General features: G+C 49.8%; 1 protein-coding gene across 4 annotated transcripts in view; it reads right to left on the bottom strand.

The window, feature by feature from the left end:
- Positions 1–21453, bottom strand: part of PTPRE (protein tyrosine phosphatase receptor type E) — a 150497-nt gene extending 129044 nt beyond the window's left edge. Inside the window, exons 1-2 of one of the 4 annotated variants that reach the window (XM_054508465.2) lie at positions 21211–21453; positions 14546–14726 (exon numbers count right to left, since the gene is read on the bottom strand). The gene's annotated coding sequence lies outside the window, so the exon portion shown is untranslated. Of the gene's footprint in view, positions 1–7181; positions 8604–14545; positions 14727–21210 lie in introns of those variants that run through there. The other 3 variants (XM_045879069.3, XM_054508467.2, XM_045879071.3) reach the window with 3 other exon arrangements.
- Between the last annotated feature and the right edge of the window lie 209 nt (positions 21454–21662).

Below are 21662 nucleotides of genomic sequence, written 5' to 3'. Positions count from 1 at the left end.
TTACTTCATTAAATCCTACAGGCAAGATTATCATCCCCATGGCAGGAACACTGAGGCTTGAAAGCACAGAACTTGCTAAAAATGGCCCAGTTTGGAGGAGTGGGGACTGGGGAGAGAGGAAAGAATCCAAACTCTAAGCCTGAGGTCCTGTACTCCACACACGGGGCAGATCTGTCTTTCCGAGGTGACAGAGGGTGTCCTGGGCAGCCCCACGGAGGAAAACAATGATGTGTGTCTAAAATTGCTTTCTCTGTTAAATGCCAGGGAACCTCAGACATAGTCTTGATGTTATAATCAAATCGCTTCTTAATATTAATTTGTGCTGATGCTTGCAAAGAAATCCCTAGGAGACCTAAAATATGCCATACATTTGAGCACGTTTTATCTCTCGTGCATCAGAATCCTCCCAGAGTTTAATTTGGCTCATGGTGTAAACAATTCCTCATTTTCATCCAGAATGTGCAGCACGTTGCTATGTTTTCGAGAAGGAGAAAAATCATCTTAATTTATGTAAAGAGAATTCCTAAAGATATGTATAATGGAGTCCATGAGGCGTAAACACCAAATGTGTAAATATCACAGAATTATCTCAGCACATATTGTCTCAGAAATGGAAACAAATCCTTGTGCTGCAAACAGTCACTCAGGAGAACCTTGAGTTTTGTGATTTTGCTATTAATGTGCACATGTAGGGCGCTGGGAGGCAGAATTCTGAGAACATCCCCCAAGATCCCCACCCCTCGGCTTTCTCCATCAAAGGCTAATCTAGGTGCGCCTGGCAGGGGACTGTGCAGATGGAATTAGGGTTCCTGATCGGCTGACTTTAACACAGGGAGAGCATCCTGGATTATGGAGTGGGCTCAGTGTGGTCCCAGGAGCCCTCACAGGCACCAATGAGAGAGACGTGGCAGCGGGGAGCACGGAGATACCCAAGCAGGAGAGGGACCCCCTATGCGCTGGCCTGACGCTGGAGGGCAGGGACCAGGAGCCACGGAGAGGGGCTGCCTAGACCTGAGGGTCACCCAGCCAACAGCCTGCGTGGGAACGCGGACCCCACCAACTGACCCTGGAAGCGATTCATTCCCGAGCCTCCCGCAAGAAGCACGGTCCTGCCAATACCCCAAATTCATCCTGTGAGCCTCTAAGCAGAGAACCAGCAAGACGCAGACAGAAGCTGTGCCGGGTTCTGACCTCTGGAACCGGGCGTAAGCAACAGGTGTCGCTTTAAGCTGCTAACTGTATGCTAATTCGTCACAGTAGCAATAGGAACGTGATATGGTTGAGTGGGAGAGTGGCCATGAGCACACGTGTGTGCAAATGAGCAAAAGCGCCTGCTCCATCCTCCTTTCTCCGTAGGCTACGAGAAAAACCGTAGAAGTGACACCAAAACGGAAACCGCCTAAGTGAGTTCACAGGACTTGCAATGGACTCCCCGGGGCTCTTCTTTCTCTATAACTGTTGTGGGCTTTGTACCCACGGAGAGCTTCACCGGCGCAGAGGGGACTGCACATGGCTAGAAGGCGAGAAGCTTTTTTATATCTCTTACTCCCCAAACCATAAGCACTTAACATTCGTTTGCATAGGCTAAATGTGCCAAATATAAAATTTAGGGCACCAATTTATCACAAGTGCTCCTTCTAAAGCAATAATTAACACATGTCAGAGTTCCTCACCTCGACATATTTTTACGTGTGTGCCAAACATGAATTTTCAACATATACACTGCATTTACTTTCCTCATTCAATTTCTTCTTTCTTTCCGATGGGGAAGAAGAGAATCCTCAGTCAGGCCTCTCATTAAATTAAAATAAAATAGTAGAACACAACATCTCTGTACCTTATGTTCCTTCATAGAAGAAGCACAAAACAAAACTGATGTGTTGGTGATAAATAAGCTTATGGTACCTACACATATTAGCCATTGAAGACTGTATTGAAACTTGAGTCATAGATTCGGTAATGACTAAGACACCATTTAGCTGTCCACTTAAAAGAGTCCACAAGAGACTTTTAAAAAATATCTCAAGCAGGTAGAAAGCATTTTTGCTGGGACATGAGTTCCATTGAGGAGCTGTGATGGAAACACAGAGATTAGGCAGAAAATTGTCAATCCACAGTGTTGCAGAGACAAGCACACACTCACGCTGCTATCCTGCATGAATTAAGAGCTCCTAATTCAAATGCTGGAATAAGACCATTTTCCTGGAATATAGTGGTTTGCATTTTTCCTGCAAATTAAGATTCCTTCCATTTGAGAAAAGAATCAAAGAGGGCCAAAGAATTTCATAAATAAAAACAGAAGAAATGCCTTACTGCTCACTGAACGGGAGGGAGGAGTAAGGAATCCCGCCCACACTTGAGGGTGATGTTTTAAAATCCCATTTTATGTACACAGAACAGAAAGAATGATGGGGAAGGAATATATTCTATCATGGGCAAGCTGCTACCTTGGAGATGGTGCATGACAGACTTTGAACAAGGACATGTGCCAAATGCAAAAATGTAAAGAACAAAGATATTTTAAGGATAGTGTGTCTCTCAAGGGTTCTTAACCTTTTTGGTCACGTGGCTCCCTTGGGCCATCTCGTGAAGTTTATTCTCAGAGTAATACTTTTAATGACCTAAAATAAAATATATGGGAGTAACAATACAATTTATGGACGAAAGATTTAAATAGACACTACCAAAGATGGGCATTGAGCAAACAAGCACAGGAAAAGATGCTCAACACCATTAGTCATTAGGGATATACAAATTAAAACTGCAATGAGATCCCATTACTCACCCATACCAAAGGCAAAAATTAAAAAAAGGAAAAAAGACTAAAAAAAAAAAGGAAAAAACTGACAATATCAAATGTTGGCAAGAGTACAGAGCAATGGGAACATTCATGCTCTGCTGGTGGAAAAGCAAAGGGTATACCCACTATAGAAAACAGTTTGGAAGTTTCTTACCAAATTAAACACGCATGACATGCATCCAACAACCCCATCCTACTGACTTACCCAAGTGAACTGAAAACCTAGGTTCACACAAAAACTTATATGCACATTTACAGCCATTTTATTCATACATGCCACAAACTGGAACCCACCCACATGCCCCCCGACTGGGGAAAGATGAAAGGCATGGTGGTCCTTCCATACAGCGGAACACTACTCAATAAAATGGGATGAACTATTGATACACAGCACAAGAATGATTCCGAGATCCATACGCTGTGTGAAAGAAGCCAGACCCAACAGGCTCTGTAGTGTATGAGTCCAACTATATGACATTCTTGACAAGGCAAAATTAGAGGGATGGAGAACAGACCAGTGGTCACCAAGAGTTAGGGATGGGCTTGGAGGGTCTCACTGTAAAGGTACAAGGGATATAAGATGACAAAGGAAAGTAATTCTATGGAAAGAAAGGGGTCAATTTTTTCACCATCTAAATTTACAAACTCTGAGTTTTATCCACAAGCTCTCAAGAGACCCCAAGTTAAGAATTCCAGAGCCCAGACCAACATACTCAGGAATGGGATGGAGAAGAGAGTCCTGTGGCCCAAATGGCTGGCATTCCCTGTACCTTCTCAACGGATCCCCTGCTTCAGGTCACAGCTCTCAACCCATCTGACCATGCCTGGCAGAAAACCTTAGGGCACACTTGTCCCAGGGAACCTTTTGAAAAGGTCACGCTAGATTAGCAAGTTCTTAGAGGCAGTGACCACGTGACTCTTGCGTCCCTAACACCTGGTCTAGAGCCTTGATAAATCAATGAGATTTATCATATATTTGTTAGACAAATAAAATATCTATCTTTGCTGATTTCTAAAAAATATCAATTTTACCTATTTGCCATACAACCCACACTTCCAAGTAATTTGCCTAAAAAAATTTATTGCATTAATACTAAGGATTTATATAATAATTTAAATGTATAAAGGTATTTATAACTTTATTATTTACATAGCATACACCGTGGAAGAAATTAACCTGAAAAATTACAGTTGACAGAACGTAATTACATCAGACACCATGGATGCAAAGGACCTCCTAATTTTATTTTACAGCGAGTATTAAACTCCTTGCCCCAAACAGAATGGCTTAGTGTTGTAACTTAAAGTGTATACCAATCCAGGGTTTAATTTTACTTTTAAGATTAAGCAGCACATGTGTAATTTAAAACTGATTTGAAATAGCAAACAGTGTCATCGGGCTTACAATTAATGAGGTTTTGACAAGTGCAAACAAACTGAATGCATAAATCTATTCACAACAATCGCTATAGTTAACAAACATGTCCCTTTGCATGGCTATTCAGCTCATTTTCTTTTCCTAGGGTGAAAGCTGATTTGTGCTGACCTTGACCTCTAAACAGCGCTCAGTGTTTTGTTCAGCTATAAAAGTTGGGCTGAAAGCAGGACGATATGAAACTAAATGCTACAATTGTTCTCTGATGTGACATGATGAGTGCAGCCCTTATCTACCAAACACTGTGCTTTCCAAAATGTTATTTCAAAGGGAGACACGAATTCCCAGCACACACCTCCAAGTCCGCATCCAGGACAGGATGTTGACTATTTTTCCCTTTTCATCAGGCAGCCTTGCAGATGGACTCAGGATCAGACAAGCATGCTAATCTAACCCAGCACAGCAAATCTGTCACATGCCCAGAAGAAATGGTTCTCCGTGCACAAAGACCATTAAAAACGTGAAAAAAGGAAATGGATCGGCATAGGGAAAACCTCCCACAGAAGGACGGATGGAATCGATATGAAGCAATGATCAAGTACGCGTTTCAAAACAGTTAAAGAACTGCCGTATCTGCACTAAGTTTTCGACTATTTCCTTCCTGCTCCGAAAGTCCAAGCTCTAAGGAAACACACAGAGGCCTGTCAGTAGTAACAAACGCAATTTACTGAAAGAGGGAGCAGGCCAGGAAGTGGGCATACTGCAAGACACCTAGACAAAACAAGAGCAATCAGAGGATGGTTTCTTTGTTAAATTAAGGGAATTTTAAAGTTTGTTCAGATGCTTTGTGTAATAGGTTGAAAATAAGTGAAAAACAGCCAATCTCCCAAACAAATCTTCTCTGAAGTTCTGCTTTAACCATAAATCTTAAGGTTACCACTAATGCAATAATATGAATCTTGAGGAAAAGAAGCAATTCAGGATTACCGTATGTAGGAAATCAATATTCTCTCTAATAGTTTTTGTAGAGGGCATCAATTTTCTTAGCTAAAAAATGATGATGCTTTCTGTGTTTTATGGCTAAATACAATATAAAATGTGGGAAAAGCCACCTAAAAAGGAAAAAAGCCATAAGGCTTCAAATAATAATGGTAATACAATAATAATACATAGTACATTAAAATGCACCAGGTATGTAGGAATTGCCTTTCTCCCTGAACAATAAAATTAAATCAGGAAAGTGATTTACTTTATGCCCCACCATGGAATCAGAATCATCTGTATTCTGATATAAATGACTAAAATACCTCACTCAAAAAGGTTACTTGTATTTTCTTCAGCTATATACTTTATGCCAAGATGTGACCATCTCAGAATCATGGTCTGGAAAGACAGAAGGAGGCACATACATGCTGCCCGGACTCCCAGGCAGCATCCCCTCCAAACTGTTTCTCCTCGGGGAGACCTAGTGTCCAGGTCTGGCATGCAGACAACCCTGGGCTAGGGTCCCGGCCCTGCTGCCTTCTAGTTACGTGGCCTCGAACAACTCATTTCACTCATCCAAGTCTCAGTTTACGAACCTTAAAATGGGCTGACATCTCACACACACGCAACTCTTAGACTAAAGACAACTCAGTCCCACTAAGTGAACCTACAACCTCCTCCTGCACCCTCTCAGAGGGGGGCATCTTGCCCCAATGAGTATGATTCTAGTAGTTAAAGGATTATGTTCTTTAATAACACAGCCCCTGAAAATATAAGCCAGTACTTCATTTCTATCAACCAATGACCCCTATAGGTTCTAGCACTAGAGAAAAAAGGAGCCGAATTAGTCTACCTACCACGGGGGGAGGCCACTCCACTGCACCTGCCTGTTACTGGGCAAAAAGCAACAGGAACTATGAACGCACCTGACCCATGGAGGCACCTGAATGGCAAAACCATTATCAGACACTCTCTCTCATCTCTTTATTACATTTTGGGAGCAGCTGTCTCACTGGTCTCCCCGCCTGCTTCTAGTTCCTCATCAGCCGGTTCTCTGTGCTCCCATGGCCCTCAGGACTGTTCTGGACGCGCAGAACCTGTCACCAGCCTGGAGCGGAGAGTCTAGTCTCCAACTGGCTTGCCACGCCCACCCCGTCCAGGCTCCTGCCCAGCTGTCACGTCGGGGCCCCGCTCTGTTATCCAGGAAGCGTGAAAGCATTTCGAGGAAATGGAACAAAATATTTCTGCTGTAATGTGAAAGCCTCTTACAGAAGGAAAAAAAATATGAAAGGTGAATCTTCCAAATGTGACTTCCCAGGTATAACAATGTGTGCATCTTGACCCATGCAAATGCTCCGAGGTCTTACTTCTTAAATTGCTCTTTACGAGGTCTTACTTCTTAAATTGCTCTTTAAACAGCCTAGCAGGTAAGATCAAATAAATACAAGCTCTTTAAAAATTGTAATAGCCCACACTTCCTTCCAGACAAGAATCATTTACAGCGGAGAAAGAAAAAACCCTCAGTGTGTGTGTGTGTGTGTGTGTGTGTGTGTGTGTTTCAGACAGCATGAGAGATTATAAGCAGTTATCTATAAACCTGAAACACTTCCTCACTGTGAGCAAAAGAGGAAGCCTAAGTGCTGGCTACTCTGCCTTGAGAAAACCCAATATACAGAGTCTTGATCTTCAAAAATAAAAGGGTTAAGAAGTGATTATTTGTTCTCTAAAAGGATTAGCTGCTTTACAAAAGGATTATCTGCAGACTTCTAAAAGGTATTAAGCTTAGCCAGTGTCTATAAACCACAAATCAAATCAACGTAACTTTTCAGGAATACATTAATGTTGTAATACTGGGTACACTTGAGACAAAAAATAACCCTTGAGCTCAGTACAAAGCAGGAGGTAGAGTGAGCACCTGCTCTTTGGGGGCGGCCCTCAGCATCCCCACTCTCTTCCTACTTCCTGGCATCCCTTACACCTGCCAGTGCAGGATCCCACCTGCCGGCCCCGCCCTCCACGTACCTGTAGCCAAACTGTGGCAGGGAGGTGCTACGGGCTCCGACCATCAATCCTACCCAAGACTTCGACTCTTCAGGGTGAGTCACAGATCCAGGGATGTTTCAGGAGTGTTCTCAGAAGCCCCAGCCGTGAGAGTCCGCTGCCAGCCATGCCCAGCAGTATCAGTGCCACGGACCACAGGCCACATCCTTACCAAAAGCTTCCTGTGGCTGCACCTTAATTGTGGTTCAGAGCCTCCTGGGCTCCTGTCCCTTTTCTGAGCCTTGTTCTCCAGACTTCCAGTTGATTCTGAGAACTATCCAGTCACCTTCTGTCCAGTTCCTGTTCTTGTTCAGTTAACCAGTCAGATTCGGTGGTGTCCGGCTAAAAGCCACAACTCATAAACCCAGGATAACAAACAAAAAAGGAGGGTTCCTCACCCTCACATACTCTTTGGAAAGGGCTGCTCATTCTTGCCTGCATGAACAGGGCCAACCCGTGTGACCAGTAGAATACTGCAGGAAAGACAACATGACTCCTGAGGCGAGGTCCTAAGAGGTGGTGGCTTCTGCCTTGCTTTCCCTGGGATCACTCTCTCTGGGGGAAGCCAGCTGCCGGATCATCGGGATGCTCAGACAGAGCTATGGGTGGATCCCCGGGGGGAGAAACTGTGGCCTCTTGCCCACAGCCAACATCAGCTTGCCAGTCATGGAAGTGGGTCTTCGAGTCCTGGCCGAGCCGGGTGTGCCGGCTTCAGACGGGTGGGACGGGGCAAGACTGCCAGTCCTGTTCTAGAACGCAGAAAACTGCATTAGCCTCGGTCAGAGGAACAGTCTCTTGCATGCCTGGGAAGGTGTGTTTCCACGAATCCCAGGGACTCCTCCGAATTCCTCCGCAGAACATGGAAATGGTGCTGATGGGTGGGGTTTTCTGGCTGTTGGTTCATCACAACAGCTACTCTGTAGCAAGCTCGGCTACAGTTGCACCAATATGCTCCATAACTTCAGATTTAAAGGTTATATATTACCAAGAGTTCTTTAGGAAAGATGAAAGCACCAAGTTACGTGGGTCCGTGCCATGTTTTCCACGGTCTGTTGTCACCCAAGGGGACCCTGTTGAACACTTGCCCAGGTTGTCCCGGTTAATCTTGCAGTTCTCGGTGCTTGGGTTGTTAAATATTCCGCAAGCACAGCGAGGAGAGGTGGGCAGAGGGAAACATACCGACTGCGGGCTGATGGCGAAATCCTGCTGACCAGTCACATAGCTACGTGACCTGGGGTCGTAAAAACACGTCGCCCACCCTCCCTTGGCCTTTCTGACGAGAAAAGCCATGCCTGTGCCCCTGTGACTCGTCCCCGTTTAGAGCACCAACGCTTTCTCAATAAAAGCCCTGCACAGTTCGTTCTCACATCTTCCCGCAACTTGTTCCGACAGCCGGTTTCCCAGAGACCCCTCCGGCCTCGCGCCCCGTGCTTAATGCGACCCCCGCGCATCGCGATAGGGTGTTTAAGCTCCGCCCGCCAAAATGCAATGGAGCCCTCCCGCAGAGAAGCCACCCCCCTGCAGCCAGACAAGGCAATGTTCACGCGGAGTTCACTGGGCCCCGCTCTGCGGCTCCTTGGGGCGCAGCGTCCACCCACCAGAAATCAGGCGGCGGGGAGGGAGCGGCCAGAAGTAGGCGGACCTTGCGGAGGTTCACTCCCTCCCCAGGCCCCTGCAGCTCCTGCCAGAGATACCCACGCGCGAAATGCCTGTGGTTTGGACACCACCTTAGAGAAAGATTGTCACCCCGACAGAGATTGTGGGGTGGCTTGAGAGAACTTTGCTCAAAGCAGACTCTCTCTACAGAGCCCCTCAAACGGATTCAAAATGATTTTCAATCAGAAGCAAACCGGGCAAATCATTCCATCGTCCTGTTTTTCACAGACCTGCAGGCCTCGCCCTGGGTGCCAGGGGTCAGGGACCCTGACTCCCTGGGCGCCAGGGGTCAGGGACCCTGACTCCCTGGCCCCTGGACTCGTCACGCGATCAGGCAATCGGATCACCTCCTTGAGACTGGGCAACAGCAGGGAGAAAACACTGGCTATTTCTTGGACTAGCTTTGCTATTACTCATTTCAAAAGAATGGCATGCCCGCAGCTCTGAAGGGCGAAGTACCGGCTCTCGAGGCCTCTGGCCCGGGCAGGCGTGCGGGGTGGGAAAGGCGCCAGGGGCACGAGGCGGCCACAGGGGCTGGCAGAGCCATGGCTGCTGCCACTGGGGCCAGCGTCTGGGGTCGCAGCAGTCACCCCATCAACTCCAGTGTCCCCCCGTCTGCAGGAGCGGGAGCCCGGCGGGCTCTGGGGTCCTGGGGTTCTGGAAGAAGCCCTAGCGGTGAGGCTGTGAATGGGGAAAACCAGAGAGAGGACGGGGAGTGAGAAGGAGGGAGGGGAGCCAGGGAGAGGACAGGGCCCGACCACGGCCCCACAGCCGCCCTGTCTATATGATGCTACTGCCGGCCCACCTTGGCCTTGGTCTCTTTTGTATGCCAAAGCCAGGAGAATCACAGGAGCACATACTGACCACAAGACAGACGGTGCCCTTTAAGAGAGAGCCGGCAAAAGGGCCCCACACTCAGGTTTCACCTGCTTGCTCTGAGGGCAGCCACTCGGTCATGAGCACCTCAGTGGCAAGAGGGCCCCTGGTGAACACACAGTCAGGATCTGCACAATCAGGAACAAGGTGCGGGTCCCAGCACAAAAGGCCTTCTCGGCCCCCCCTGGATGACCTGAGGACCTGAGGGCCGCCCACGATGGGTGCCCCTGGCCCGCTCACCACACACTGTCTCTACAACAAGCCTGAGCTGGGCACTGCCAGGCTTCCAGGGGAATCCCAGGGGCAGATGCACAGACAGACATTGAAGGCTAGGCCCCAGGGAAAGATGCAGAGCAGGACCTGTGGATTTTGTTCCCCATCCCCGGCAGGTCTCCCATTGGTATCTGCTAAATGACTGAATGAATGAATGGGCGTCATGTCAATGACACCAGCATCTCCCGTGGCTGGGAGCCTGCGGGGAGTAACGGCCACCACCGCGCCACCGGAAATCCCGACCACCAGCTCTCTGCCTCTTTGCTTTAGGCCTCGTCTGCCCCAAGCTGTCCTCCTTTTAAAAGCCTCCCTTTGGGGACGCCTGGGGGGCGCAGTCAGTTAAGCATCAGCCTTTAGCTCAGGTCATGGTCCCGGCATCCTGGGATGGAGCCCTGAAGCCCATGTCAGGCTCCCTGCTCATCAGGGAGTCTGCTTCTCCCCCTCCCTCTGCCCCTTCCCCCCACCCCCACTCTTGTGCGTGCACTCTCTCTCTCTCTCAAATAACTAAATAAAATCTTTAAATAAAAATAAAAGCAACCCTTTGAACCGGCCCTCGTGAAGTCACTAACACCAAGTGGCAGGTTATCTATCGACAGCTCTCTGCTAGGACAAAAGCGGCCTGAGCAGGAGCTTGCAAGAGAGCAGAGCGCACAGGAGACTCGCCAGGACAGAAGTCTCTTTCGGTTGGGACACTCAGTTGGTCCCTTCCCGATGGCTTGGGTTCTAAGAGCTGTCGGCACCATTCGGTGTGTTGGCTGGCCCTGCGAGGCACCGATGCCTCCCTCCTGCCCGCCCCCATGGTGGAAAGTCCTGACCTCATTCCTGGGCCTGGGTGAAAGCCCCATCGTTCTCCACCCTGGTGTTGGGATTCCCAGGGGGGTGCTTTGTAAGACACGCAGCTCCCCAACCCCACTGCACATACCCACGGTGCTCTGGGACCTCCCCTGTGACTCTGATGCACGACCTGCCAGAAGAGAGCACCAGAGAGCCTGTCCTGGCCCTGCTCTGCTCTCCCAGCCTGTTCCCATCCATCCTGCATGCCAGTCCCTCCCTCCTCAGCGCTCTCCACAGCCTCGCCCAGCCCCGAGATGGGGCCTGGGCCCTCCTCAGATGGAGACCTTTCCCAGGAAGGCTGGGTGTCCTCCCATCACTGTGCTCCCTGAGCGAAGCTGGGGTCCACCTCCCCAAAAGGCCCCATGCGCCTCCCACACCTTTCCTCTACGTTGGGGACCACCGGGTCCCTCTGTGAGTTTCAGTCCCCGCCCTGCCCTGCCCCCTCTGGGCCTGCATTCCCTCTTTTCCAGAGCAAGCCTAGTGCTACTCTGGCCTCGCGTGTTGCTGTCTGCATAGCGAATTCACATACGAAAGTACTGGGAGTAGGCCCGGTCCAGAGCAATGGTTACTAGTATCATCACAGATATTGCCTTATTTACTGCCATGACCACCCCCCTCCCCAAATATCGGACCTGGAGAAGAGAGGGCTGATGGCTCTACCATGGGCTTTGTGTGTCCACAGACTTGGTGGCTCCCAGGTCTGAATTTTTAAAATGATGTCAGGTCACAGCAAAGGGGTCAGGGATGCTCATGCTGTCTGCCCAGTCCCGCCACCTGCACAGACAGAAGGGGGGGCGGCCTGCTGCATGCAGTGCAGCGCTCACATAGTCTGCTCCCGAGACCTGCACCCCAGCCTCGGCCCCAGCCAGGTCTGAGGCTGCTCCACCCACCAAGACGCCAAGCCAGGAAAGAAAGCATCATCTCCTCAAAACTCTTATGGATCACTGCCGTACGCAAAACAACAACAGAATCTATTACAAAGGAGAATAACCAGAATCGATGTCATCGATTTCTGCCTGCCACTGACCATCCATTCAGGATATGCATTTCTATGTAACAAATAATAAATCACTTGCTAAACAAAAGCACACTACACGTAAGACATACACATGCGACGGGCTTCTAAAATACCCGCTGGAAGCAACGTGCCAGGCAGAAACCACACCCAAAAGAATAGGCCTGTGTGACCCCAGCCAGGCAGTCAAGAGACGGATGCACAGCAGTGAGCTAGTAACACCTCACCTCTGGGACCTGCTCAAGGTTAGAATGCACTTCCACCCAAACAGACAAATAAGGTGGGCATTCATCTCATGGAAGTAGATGAGGGGCCTCCATGTCCTGAGACACCCCCCCACACACACACATGGACAGTGTGTCAGACACAGGAGGGACGATGAGGGGGTCTGTCCACGAGGCAGCGAGAACAGGAAAAGAGGCTCATCTGGGTCAGGACAGTGGTGCCTGCGGCAGAGAGTGTGACCCTGGGCAGGTCTCAGGCCCCTCATCACAGCTGGTGACACACTCAGACTCAACACTGAGTGAAACTGTCGGCCAAACCTCAGAGAGTCGATCTAAGGTGAAAAGGTAGAACTGCTTTGGTTTTTGGTAAACTGAAAAGCTTGTACAGAATACATATTTTCAGTTACCTAAAAACATATGAGCAAAGTTATTAAGAAATAACTAGAAATGAGTTTGGACCTATCAGAGGCCAACAGTGGCCAAAAACAAGGGGTTCATGAGCCCATTCTTACCCCACTTCCTATGAGCTGGCTCTTCCGATGACAACAGCCATTATTAAATGACCTGTTCCATGTTACTGTATTGGGAATACTGTCCAATACCCAGTAATGTACACGGTAACCAAAGTTTTAATAAGAAAAATTAGAACGGTTAGCACAGTGAAGCACGGACATTGTCCCAGCCAGGTTAAAGAGTCCCTAGTAGAGTCAACTGTCTGTATTCGAGAAGTCCATTTGGCTCCCCTAAGCCACCTAAAACTCAGCCCACGAGATGAGACCATCATCATCTCTTAAATCTGCATCTGGTCCGGATGCATGCAGTCTTCATGGCTGAAAACCGCGGGGCTTTGGTCAGGCAAGACTTTGTTGAAACCGTAAAAACTAAACCAAACCAAACCAGAAAGCCTGTGTGCACACATGCATTTTGCTACAGAATGAATTTGCAGTCTTCCTCAGAATCTCCAAGGTGGCCATGATTCCAAACAGGTTAAGAACTACTGGTCCATCAAGCAGACCCATGCTCCTCAATGGCTTACAAGTGTTTGGAGATTTCCAGATTTTCCAACCCTCTTGTCTCATCCCCTCCATCCCCAGGCTCCAGCTCCACCCAGACACCTCTGCTCTCCAGACTACTACTCACTGCTGGGCAAGCACATGGGAGCCCCTCTGTCTTGAATGTTCTAGCCCTGTTTGTTGCTAAGAAAATAGCCTTGAAAACCAAGCCTGTTCTACGTGGTGAAGCCCCTCTAGGACCCCCTCCACATGCCCACCTCTGCAGCCAGCATTACATTTAACACACCCTGGAAGTGAGGAGTTCTGCCTCACATGGACATGGAACACCCATAGGACAGGCATTGTGACTTTTTTTGGTCACTTCACTACTAAACGCAGAGCACATACACTGTAGGCACTCGATACATGTTTAACATCTCTAACTGTCCCTTCTAAATGACCTTATAGATTCTTGTAAATACAACACACATTTGATGAAAACCAAGAAATATCCTTTGAAAGAATATTGTTGGCTAGCTCAGAGCGAGCCTAGCTTGGCACGATGCAGTACAAAATTATTAAATTTCTGGCTCTTGCATTCTTATGTGACATTGGGCTAAACTCAGGACTTTGCTTAAAGGAATCTAAATGGGCAGCCTGATAACATCTCCAATAGAAGACTGAACTTTAGCTGATGTTCGCAACATTAGCAAAAAGTAATTTATTGAATTACTGATGCACTTCATGAAGTGCTGCCACAAGCTTGGGGAGATAGACTGCTGAGTCAACCTCACTTCAAAATTAAGGACGGGGTTGGGTTCCTGTTTCAAAGTATTTTTACGTCCAGTACTTAAACATTCAGCTGTTTATGAAACCAAGGCTACTCCCAGAGCCAGAAAAACCACATTCTGAAAAAAAAAAAAAAAAAAACAACAACAACAACAAGCGCTAATTATAAGGAATAATTTTACTAGTAACAACGCAGGTTTGAGGATGACTTGAATTAATGTGGCAGCAAAGGCCAGTTTCCGTTTGATTAGCAAACGTCTTAGGGCAGCCAAGATCGCACGGGGGGCTTATCTTTACCTGTTTAAGAAGCTGGAATATTCTAATCTCTTTGGAAGAGCATTTGCATGGTTTCTAGTCATTAAAGCAGGTGCCCTAAGGCAACATTTTGTTAGCCCAGATAGAGTTACTGTAAATCCCTGAATGTAATAAGAGACACAAATTTTCTGGCTTTTGTCCGTTCATACCAATTTTATCCTGTTATTGTGGGAGAGCTTCTGCCTCAGAGACTCAGTGTTTGGGTCTGAATATTAGCTCTAAGTGCTGACGCCACCCCTTTGCCCTCTGAAACTGTCCCAGGCCACACCCTGACCTGTAACTCTTGACCACCCATGTCTAGGATCCAGCTCCCACTCTGGGTTGAAAGGGAATTTGGAGGTAGAGCAGATGACAAAAATCAAAAGAAAAAACCTCAGTATCCGCGAGTCTCTCTGTCTCTCCCGCTGTATCTCTGTCTTTATCTCTGTCTGTGGGTCTCTATCTCTGGTGTCTCTCTTCGTCTCTCTGTGTCTCTGTTGCCGTCTCTCTCTCCTCTCTTACTTCCTCTTCTGTATGTACATCAGTGGAGAAGTGTGCTATAGACAGGAAAGCTCTGGAAAGAAACATGGACATCTGTAGGAACGGTTCTGCTGAATACTGACCTCTTAGCTTAATTCACTAGCACCATTTCTGTAATCTAGAAAATGAGCCAGAGCATTCTGTAGGGAGGATCTACTTTGTCTCCATAGGAAAACATGGGGTCTTCAAAGACCCATCCCATCTTCCCCCCAAAAGAGCCCCGCCTTTCACTGAAGGTGTGTTTTGTGACACACTCTGCCCTTCTCCTCGTCTGCCTCCTTCAACCCTTCACCCTGAGCCCCCCCAAAGGAAGTGAGTCAGCACTGGAGCTCAAACGTGAGCCCACTCTGAAGACACAGCCTTTCCCATGGAGGGATCTCCACCTAGCCGTATTTCACACAACAAAATAAAGGTTTTATCCCATGACAAGAATCCAGACAAGCAGACCGGGCGGGGGGGAGGGGGGGTGGCCTCAGGGCCATGACATCAAATCAGGCAAGTGGGTGTTCACCTTTGAGGCTGGCCTTTTGAACTGGAGAAGAAAGGAAGACCAGAGCACCCGGAGTTTAATGAGGAACCTGCCGGGACAGGAGCTCCCACCTCCCCGGGCTCTGCGCTGACAGATGCGCCCTCACCCTCCAAGGGCACTCAAGTGTGTTGGCAAAGGAGTCAGGGCCAAGTCTGCCCAAAGCCAACGGAACAGACCCACTAAAGTCAAGACACAGCCTGAAAAATGCAAAGTCCTTTTGGAGTGAGAAACAAAATAAAAAGGCTTCGTACAAAGGTCACTTCGAATAATACATTGTAATCAAGCAGCCATGTGATAGGACACTCTGAAATCTTGGGCGAGGAGAAAAATGGAACTAATTTGCTTCCTAGTACAAAAATCGGTGACTAATGTTCAGCTGGAAATGTCCAAATAGATTTACTGACATTAATAACCAAAAATTATGTCTGCGTTTATAGATGGAAATTAAGTGAGTTGCCCCGAGGACAAAGCAAGCATGGCAAAGAAGGAATCAGAGCCCAGATTATGCCAACCCTTTGACTATAGGCCGGCCACCCCTAGACTCCGGGCACAGTAGCAGGCCACTGACCAATTGGCAAGCTCTAGGCTGGGCTCCCTACACGTGACCTCAATCCAGCCACATGACAACCCTCTCTGGGAAGTGTCACTGTCCCCATTAGAGAGACAAGAAATCACACTGGGAAAGGGTCAGTCACCTGTCGAAAGCCTCAGTGCCATAAGCCCCAATCTGACCCCATCCCTTTGCTCCAAAGTCTGTGTTCTGAGCCTGGGACTGGGAACCTAGTTCTGAAAAGCAAAATCCTCTTTGTTAGATTTGTTGCTGGTATTCAAAGTAAAATCTGCACAGGGAGAGCCTTCTGCAAGCAGCATCCTCCACTGGTCCCTGCATGGCCCCCACGCCCGTCTATCACTTCCATCCTCCACCATCTACACTTCACATACAAGTGCTGGATGCCCTATGAGTCCCAGGCAACAAGCAGGCGGCCCTCCCTCCCGGAAGAGGACCATGCAGCCAAGCCCATGCCTCGGGAGCACGGCTGAATGCTGAACACCCATTCCAGTATGAGCCCACCTGCTGGATCAAACTTAGTGCTGCCAGAACCCCAGCCTGGGGTCTAGACAAATTTTCCTATCAATTCTTCATTCTTCATCCAAGAAACACTGACATCAAAATACCTGTCCAAAAAAACACTTCAGGCTTTTAGCACATAATCAAGAACCATTTTTTTTTTTTCCTGCAAACTGTTCCTCACTTCCTGATGGAGTTTATTATTTGTTTCTGGGCGAAAGAAGACTTTTTTTTCACCCTTTTGGCTCTCTCATACAATATACACTCATGGGCTATACGAATCAGAGGGTCTTGATTTGTATCAGAAAGATATTCTAAAATAGACATCCTTTAAAAATATGTATTCGGCTCCTATTTCATGGGGAACGGATAGAGAAGTTGTTGGCCTGAAACACAGTGTTAAAATTTTTCTATTTCATAAGCGTGATCAGCCCTTTTGAAATATCTGTGTAGTTGAAAGAAAGGCATAATGCCCACATTTCTGGCTCGGAGCCGGCTGCCGTTCAAGTTCAAAGAGGCTGTGAACCACATCAGAACCCCCGATAGAGCCCCTGGATGGGGCGGACCTTGACAAATGACATTTGGGGAACAGCAGCCAGACCAAGAGAAGAAAAGCAAGCTGGCTCAGTAATCCCCAAACTAGGGATCTCCCAGCCCGCATCCGGCAGAAGCCCCCGCCACTGTGCACCTGCGTCTGCTCGAGGATTAATAAAATTAGTGAAACCGTATTAGCTCAGATGTGGCTTGTCCAACACCCCAACCAGCTAGAATGCCATCCAGCACTCTGCTTTGGGCAAAAAATACAGGTGACAAAATAATGAGAAGCTCACCCTCCAAAATAAACTTTTGGGAGGTCTGGGGTCAGTATTTGAAATACAAGCATGCTAAATGTGCCCATGAGCCACATCTTCCTTTAGGTAGATCTGGTACCCAGAGCGGAGGGAGATGTGGCTGAGGGGATGAGCTGGGAATGGGAGGGAGCCCCAGCCGTGGACTGAGGGCTGCAGAGTCCGCAGGATGCCTGCAGCAGCCAGGGAGAGGGTGAGATAGGTCAGTGCGCGGGAGCCAGGAGGGGCTCGGAGATGGCCCGTTGCCACACTTCCCTCTGTGAAGGTAAACAGTGCTAAGCTGTGAATGTTTCAGGGGCAGTCCCCAGCTCCATTGCTTGTATGCTCTCGTCTAGAAGCCGTTCTTCTGACCCTGGGTCTACACACCCGGCTCCAGCCGGCCCTGCTTCTTGGCTCTGGTTTAGCTCACTTTTGTGTTGTCTCACCCACAGACTGGTTTAATTCAATCCACGAGCGCAGGTTAATGTGCATAAAAAATTGCATTTCTGCCTCATAAACCACTCTAACACCAAAGACTGGATGGTGCGTGTCAAACAATGGACTTGTTCTTGGAGTACAGGTAAGTGGTGGCATTACGAGATTAAAATACTTAATCACACAAAATTGACATAATCATTTAAATTATCATGCAAAAAATAAAGTTAGTTAACATGTCACACTTATTGATTTCACACAGTGCTTTGGATGACAAGCAAAACATATCTATTAACATGAGTTCTGATTTTGTTAATTTACTCATTTACATTTCACTGGTTCCTAACGCACGCAGTGCACAACTTTAGGTGTTTTAGGGGTTTTAGCCTGACACAATTTACTGAGTGCCAGGCATCTGCCTTATACTTTATATGTATCACCTCTCGCTCTCAAAATAGCCACGTGAAGTAGAGATTATCACTCCCACTCTACAGAGGAGAACACTAAGGCGTCAAATTCGAATAGCTTAGCCAAGGTCACACCGGAGCCAGGATTTATGTCAATCCATACCTCAACTCCAAGTGCAAGCTCTCAAAGATACATCTTCTACCCTAAAAGCATTGACCACCTGGTAGAAGAGATAAGCTATTTGAAAAAATCAAGTGGACACAAAATAGAGTCTGATAAGTGCTCTAGGACAGGTCCAGGTAACCTTCTATGGAACCGAAGGGAAGAGAGATTTTCTTAGGTAGAGGGGTCAGGAAGGTTTTGAGGAGCTTGAGGCATTTGAAGTGGGCTGTGAGGTGTGAACAGGAGTTTCTAAGATGGAGAAAAAGGGGAAGGAGATTCAGAGCAGGAGCCTGAGAAGGCTCTACCTCGGAGGATCTGGAAACCGTGGGGGCGCCTTCAGGGAGCAGTGAGCCCACTGGTTCACTAGGACAGAGCCCGCCAAAAGAACTAGAGATGTTCTTGAAACAGTTTTTTTCTTAGTGATAATCAAGTATTAAGAAGGCCGGTCTTTATCCTAATGGATACATCTGTTTCTATTTTGATCGCAGAAGCTCTGAACGTGTAACTCTAGTAAAGGAATGGGGGGTTCATGGCGTTCCCTCACTGCTCCCAAACCTGCCTCCTAGAGGTCATTTGGAGTCTCTCTGGTCCAGCTCAGTCATTTCAGGACACGTGTTCAGCATCACCAGAAGAATCGGCAACATAAGCCCTAAAGGGACCTCTCTCATCTCTCCATGATCCAGTCCAATCTACATCAACAGAAATGTGTGGCTGCCTGCCAACCACAACATCCACTAAAAAGACACAAATTCATCTACTTCAGAAGAGGAGCTCCTAGAATGTTTCACTCGGTCATTTGTTCATCTGCCCAATGACCGTTATGATAAGCCTACTGGCAGGTGCTTGGCTGGATGCTGAGGATATAATATTGTCCTCAGGGAAACTATAATCCAGCCTCTCTTTCCACAGCAGTGGGGAGGCTGGTGTGATCAGATGGATAAGGTGGGAAAACAGTGGGAAAGTGTTGGGCTGGTAGGGGTTGGGGGATCACAAGTTTGACTTTGGGAACTGTTGAGTTGGGGCAGTGGATATTCCAGGAGAAACGTCAAGGCAGCAGCTGGGTGTGAGAATTACTGAGGAGTGGTTTGGACCGGGAAACTCACCTCTGACCTGCAAGGAGGGAGTCTTGAGAAAAGGGGTATCTTGGACCAGGATGACAGCAGTGAGACAGAGCCAAGTGGACCAATGGAGGCATAGTGTGAGGGAGGCATATGTTTTGACCAATTGAAACTCATTCCAGCTTCATTACTAACCACCTGGCAACTGCTGTGGATTCCTCAGGCATCCACCTTCCTCCATGCCCCTCCAAAGCACCTTCGGCTCCCACCCCCACCCCCACGGCTGCTGCAGCCCCTCTCAGAGGTTGATGATTTACACACACATGTGAGAAGTGGCCTCTGGGCACAGCATGGGGATGAGGCTACACTGCTTCATACTCAACCCTGGGTCTCCAAGGGGTCCCAGAAGTGTCACGGTGACAGTCATTCCCTCATCCACTTCTCACAACTGATTTGGCGCAGGGGGTTGATGTGATAGGTTTTGGTATGTTTTCAAATCTAAAACCATCAATTCATCCAACGACCTGGCCTTCTCTAGGGACCAATCCAGCTCCTAGCTCACGTCAACACAGGGAGAGTCCAGCTTTTGTTTTCTTTTTCCTTGTGGGGGGCGCTGATCCACAGGTATCACTAACACCAGGGAACAAAGACCTCTGTCCCGGAGGTCATGGTCAGAGGCAGAGCCACGTCTGAGATGGGCCGGGTGCCACTACAGGCCTCTAACTGACAGCGTCGTCCCATCTCTTGGGCCTGTTCCTATGTCACCAGCTGGCCTTTTCCTCCCTGAAGGCCTGGAGCCTGGGCTCAGAAAGCCCACACCCCAACACAATTGGCACACAGCTCTGCCCCGTATCAGTTAGACTGGATGGCCATGGCAGTCAGGAGCCTGCCTTAGCCACGGCAGGCACCCCACCAGGTCATGCCCATGTCATGCCCTCCTCTGGCTTAGTGCATCGTTTGGGAGACACCCCCTGCCCCTCTCCCTCTGCTCACAGTTTAAACAGGAAGGAGTCCTGATTTCACAGAGACAGAATTCCATCAATCCTGGGGACACAAAGACCTCCGGGCACTCTGGCTCAAGGGGCACCTGGAGTCATGAGCTGACCCAACACAGACCCACTGATTTCTAAAACAAGCCACCACCCTTGGCTGGTCACCATTCAACTCAACGAGCTTGCACTCTAAAGCACAAGCAGGAGCCACGTTCTTCCTTCCTTGAGTTTCCCGCACTGAAAGTCGGATGCAGTGGTCCTGATTCAAAATAAATCCATACACTTCCGGAAGCAGAACGTGAACCTTTCCAGAAAGGTTCGCCACGCCAAGAAAGAATTTAGGTCAGGTCCAGCACGGTCTGGCAGGGCTTGGCTCAGCCTCTCTACGATGGGTTTTCCAGCCTTCCCCATTTGGTCCCGGGGAGGCCGCGGGCGCGGCACCGCGCTGACCTCTGGTTCAGGAGCTCTGACGGGTCACCCACACCACTGACACTGCAGATCTTGGCGGTCCTGTCTGCGCCAGCCCGGCCAGCCCGCCGCCGGGAGCTCCCCCCCGCAGCACGGCTGAGACCCTCCCGGACGCGACGCGCCCCTCCCCGCCGAGGCGAGGGCGCGGGACCCTCGGGGCACCATCCGGACGCGGCCCGCGCCCCTCCCAGAGTTGGCGCAACTCCTAGTCACTTTCTCAAAAGGCTCCTGTCTCTACCCCGGCATCGTGTCGCCCCCAGCACACCCGTGGGACCCCTCTCGCTCTCGCCCCCCTTCACCTGTGTCCCTGTCGCCACCCACAGACACGCGCTCTCTGCGCCCGTTTCCCGAGGGGGAGGCGAGGGCTGCCGAGGCGGTGGCCAAGTCGGGCGGGGGCTCCGGAGCGCCGAGACCCGGGTCGCGCCATCCCCCGCCTCCCGCACCCGGCGCGCCGCGGGGCCGCCGGGGACCCGGCCCGGGGGCCCGGCGCCGCGGCGGCCAAGGCGGGTTCCCGGCCTGTTCCGACCGCCCGGGGCGCACGGCCCCCGCCCGCACCCCGCGCGCGCTCACCTCGGGGGGGCCGGTCCAGTCGCGCCGATCGCGCCGCCGCGGCGGCTCCGCATCTCCCGGGCGCCCGCCCGCCGCCCTCCGGGGCTCCCCTCGTCCCCGCCGGCGCGAAGGAAGGTGCTGGGGACGCGCGGAGGCCGCGGGGTCCGGGCGCCGCTGGCGCCGCCGCCCGCCGCCCGCAGCCGCGCAGGAAATTTGTCCGGCCGGTCCCGCCGCCGCCTCCGCTCCCGCTCGGGCTCCGCTCCGGCTCCGGCTCCGGCTCCGGCTCCGCGGCGGGGGGCGGGGGCAGGCGCAGCGAGGAGCGGGGGCGACGCCTGGTGCCCGGCGCGGGGAGCGCACCCCGCCGCCCGCCCCACCGGGAAGCGCCCCACCGCCCGGGGCGTCCGTTCTCCCAGGCTGGCGCCCCTTCGGGGACACCCTGGCCGGGCCCCCAGTGTCAGGATCCAGGCGCGAAC

This window comes from Mirounga angustirostris, unplaced genomic scaffold, assembly GCF_029215605.1.
Source record: "Mirounga angustirostris isolate CCGP_5_RB_7025 unplaced genomic scaffold, mMirAng1.0.hap1 SCAF_6, whole genome shotgun sequence".
NCBI classification, from domain to species: domain Eukaryota; kingdom Metazoa; phylum Chordata; class Mammalia; order Carnivora; family Phocidae; genus Mirounga; species Mirounga angustirostris.
This window is presented reverse-complemented; position numbering and strand designations above follow the sequence as displayed.